Source organism: Emydura macquarii, unplaced genomic scaffold (genome assembly GCF_026122565.2).
Source record: "Emydura macquarii macquarii isolate MOO-44397 ecotype Brisbane River unplaced genomic scaffold, CSIRO-AGI_Emac_v2 contig_2932, whole genome shotgun sequence".
NCBI lineage: Eukaryota > Metazoa > Chordata > Testudines > Chelidae > Emydura > Emydura macquarii.
The window spans coordinates 55046-59599 of NW_027133069.1; the positions used below are offsets into that span (position 1 = coordinate 55046).

General features: G+C 43.2%; 1 pseudogene; it reads right to left on the bottom strand.

Moving 5' to 3' along the window:
* Positions 1–1523: 1523 nt before the first annotated feature.
* On the bottom strand, positions 1524–2457 carry LOC137167536 (olfactory receptor 8S1-like; annotated as a pseudogene).
* Positions 2458–4554: the final 2097 nt, after the last annotated feature.

Consider the following 4554-nt stretch of genomic DNA (forward strand, 5'->3'; position numbering starts at 1 on the left):
CAGACCCCACTGGGATTCCTAAATACCCTGCTCAGCTGGACTGTGGTACAGGATGATGTGGGGTTCCCTCAGTCGCTCCTCTTGAATCTGTTCCACTCTGACTAATGAGTTAGAGAGGAAGTGGAGCAGCCATACCAGGTAATGGGTCTTCTGCATCCTGGGTGAGAGCTCTAGCCATGAGGCAATAGGGTCATTCCCTTTCTCTCTCACTTTCTGTCTCTTTCGCTCCCTCCCTCTGGCCTAATAGCACTTCAGTCTAGCCCAGTGACTTCATGGAGTCGCAGCAGATTTTCACCAGCGGGAGATCTGGTTCCTTGACACCAAGAGAACTATGGATGATTTACCGCTACTGGGGATCTGGCAAATTATATCTTTGTCTATGTAACCTTGCTTCCAATCCCGCACACGAGGTACAAAAGAGGAGATACCAAAACCCCTAGACTCAAGACTCTCGAAAATGTAATATGACTTCTGCTTTATGGAACCCTATTTTATGTTTAAAATGGATATTCCACTACAGGTCCATTTGAATTTTTCATTCAAAGTTGCAGAACTTATAAGCACTTTGTGCCAAAAACAGCCAGCTAGTGTTCTTTGGCTTTGTTATTAAGCATGTAATCCTTTGGGTCCCTCACTTATTTATAAAGTTCAATATTTGTTTAAAGACAAGAGGAAAGGGTCAAGAGTGGAAGGAAACTCTATCGGCATATTGAGATAAGTTTATGGGAAAGGAAGGCTGACTAGTGTGAAGTGCTATGGTTTTATGCTTGCTTGTTTAGCCCCAGTTATACCCATTGCATTGCCTGGAGATTGGACTCTGGACTCTCGCTTTCTGGTGAACTGTGCTTAGGAGATGGGAGAGACGGGACAGGGAAACCCTAACACACTGACTGTCCAACAAATCCTCCTCCTCCCATGTGGGTTCCCTATTCACTGGGATATGGACTATCCTGATGTGGCTGGATCTCAAATACTCCTGTTCAAGCCTTAGTCCCTTTATGTATATAACCCTACCTGGGGAGCAAACCAATTGGTCCCACCCATTATTACTGAAATCCCCTTGAGACTTCAATGTGGTACAGTTCAATAAGGTACTAAAATATTAAATAGGGTTTCCAACAAATTAGGCCAAAAAAGAGAACACAAATTAATAGATGAAGAGATTCTTTTTATGGAAATGGTCAGATCCCCAGCTGTTATAAATTGGCCATAGCTCCATTGCAGTCAGTGGGCCAGATTAAAGAGCTATTCAGAGAAAGGCAGGAGAGAAGTGGATGAATGTCTCAACAGCCTGGTGACCAGCGCACTCACTCTGAATGTTGGAGACCCAGGATCCAGTCCAGTGACTCTTGTGTAACTGCAGATCTAGCCCATTGATTTCATTAGAACCACACTGATTTAGGTCCACTGAGGTTTTGTCCCAACCAGTCTGTCAGTTACCTGAGCTCTGAATGTCTCAAACCCTAGTTATCTACAGTTCAATGCTCTATGATTTAAAAATAAATTAAATAAGATCATCAACACTACTTGAGAAAGATCCATTTCCCCAACATTTTCCTTAGTACTCTTTTCACCTCCTTGTTTTTCAGGCTGTAGATGATGGGGTTGAACATGGGTGTCAAGATGCTGTACTGGAGGGAGAACATTTCATCCAGCAACACAGAGGAGAGTGAGTTGGGTTTTGTGTACTGGAAAAAACCTGTCAGGTACCACAGACCAACCACAATAAGATGAGATCTGCAGGTGGAGAAGGCTTTATGCCTTCCATCCTCAGAGTGTATCTTCAGGATGGCAGAGACGATGTGAATGTAGGAGACCAGGGTGAGCAGAAACAATCTTGTTCCAAATATCACAATAGAAGTGAGAAACACCACTTGATTGGTGAGGGTCTCAGTGCAGGGCAATTGTATTATATGAGGGAGCTCACAGCTGAAGTGGCTGATTTGACTGGGCCCACAGAAATGCAACTTAAATGTAAAAACTATGTTTAGCAGTGCATGAAAGAAGCCTATTGTCCATGCCCCACACACCAGCAGAACACAGATCCCTTTGCTCATTATCTCCATGTAACGCATTGGGTCACAGATGGCAGCGTAGCGGTCATAAGCCATGGCCGAGAGAATGAAAACTTCAGCACCAGCTGTGAAGAGGATGAAGAAAATCTGGGCAATGCAGCCATGGACAGAAATAGTTTTATGTTCTGCTAGGAAGTTGACCAGCATCTTAGGCACCGTGACTGAGGAATAGCAGTTATCAACAAAGGATAAATGGAAGAGGAGGAAGTACATGAGGGTGTGAAGGTCAGAATCAGCTCTTATCACCACCATGATCATTACGTTACCAACCAGAGTGATTAGGTAAATAACAAAAAAACACCAGGAAGAGGAGAATCTGCATCTGTGGGTCACTGGAAAGTCTCAGGAGAATAAATTCAGCCACTGTTGTTTGATTTTCCATTGATATTTATTCAGGAAAACTGTGAGCTGTAAGGAAAAAAATGAAAATAAAACATCTTAAAAAAAGTGAATTGAAAGGGCCTGTGGAGATAATCTAGTCAGAAGAATGAATGAATGTTTTGGGTTTTTTTTTAAATAGACAAGATTTAGAGAAACAGGTAGTGATAAGCTGTTTGGAATTTGTGTGTTTCACACAGACAAAATGGGCCCGATTCAGACAAGGATTTAGGCACCTGACTGCCCCTTTAAGCACCTAAATCCCAGAATCAGGCCACACAGGCGTTCACAAAATCTCAGCTCAGCTGGGACCATGGGACAGTCTGATGTGGGCCTTGCTTCGTCTTTCCTGCTGGACCTGTTCCACTCTGGTTCAATAATTAAAGAAGCATTGGAGAGAGGAGATTGGTTACTGCGTCTCCTGGTATAAAATCATCCGCTCTCTGGCCTAATAACTCTTTAATCTGTCCCGCTAACATCAATAGCGATACAGCTGTTCTGACTCCAGCAGGGGATCTGGCCCCTTAACTCCAATGGAGCTATGGCTGATTCACACCCACTGGGAATCTGGCCAATTCACTGTTACATGTTGTAATTTTTGTAGAGTATTTAATATCTGTCGTGTCTTACTGGAATCATCCTTATCAACAAAATTAAGATTTCTGTATCATTAATAAGAAATAACCTCCAAGGCCTAGAAATTCTGTTTTGGGACCCAGCCTGATAGAGGCTGACAACCCAACTAAGCACAGAGAATACAGACAAATTGGTAAATATTACAAATTTCATAAAGATGACCTTGGAAGAGCTAAGCTGTGTGACAGGTTCCTCCACTGGCAAGGTGTTTTGTGTGATAGTCCACTAGCACTGGCCATGAAGGGTAACAAGAAGGGTTTCTACAGGTATGATAGTAACAAAAAGAAAGTCAGGGAAAGTGTGGGCCCCTTCCTGAATGGGGGAGGCAACCTGGTGACAGATGATGTGGGAAAAGCTGATGTAGTAAGTGCTTTTTTCCCCTCTGTTTTCACGGACAAAGTCAGCTCCCAGACTACTGCACTGGGCAGCACAGTATGGGGAGGAGGTGAACATCCCTCGGTGGTGAAAGAACAGGTTCAGGACTACTTAGAAATGCTGGACATGCATAAGTCAATGGGGCTGGGTGCAATGCATACGAAGGTGCTGAGGGAATTGGCTGATGTGGTTGCAGAGCCATTGGCCATTATCTTTGAAAACTCGTGGTGATTGGGGGAGGTCGCGTATGACTGGAAAAAGGCAAATATAGTGCCCATCTTCAAAAAAGTGAAGAAGGAGGATCCGGAGAACAAGAGACCGGTCAGCCTCACTTCAATCCCTGGAAAAATCGTGGAGCATGTCCTCAAATAATCCATTTTGAGGCACTTGGAAAAGAGGAAGGTGATCAGGAACAGTCAACATGGATTCACCAAGGACAAGTCATGCATGACCAACCTGATTGCCTTCTATGAAGAGGTGACTGGCTCTGTGGATGTGAGGAAAGCAGTGGACCTGATATACCTTGACTTTAGCAAAGCTTTTGATATGGTCTTCCACAGTATTCTTTCCAGGAAGTTAAAGAAGTATGGGTTGGAAAGTATAAGAAAGCTGCAGTGATCCTATGAATTATGGACTGACCACTTTTTTACTAACTATATGGAAATTTCTATCAACAATTCTGGCAAAGATCTTTATCTCACAGTGGAATGTTGCCTCCTGAGCAAAAAGACACCTCAGTAAACCTGAAAGGGACAAAAGATCACCTTAGGCTGAATGGGAGCAACACAGAAGACACACAAGAAAGAAAGAAAAGAATCAGGAATTATGTGGGTAGACTACTAGAAAAAAAGTACAACTGACTCTCACAATCATTGACCGTTGAGACACTGAAAATGCACGGGGTTCATCCAAAGATTATTTAGAGCAGCTTGTGGTAGCCATGCTGCCACAGACGTGGAAGCTCTGTGAGATAAATTTTGGTTATTGTATCAGCAAAGAGTAACTCTGAGTTAGCCATTTATTAGACATGGATGAACTAAAAGGAGATGAACAATCCAAAAGGAGCTAGAGATTGATGTATGAGTAACCA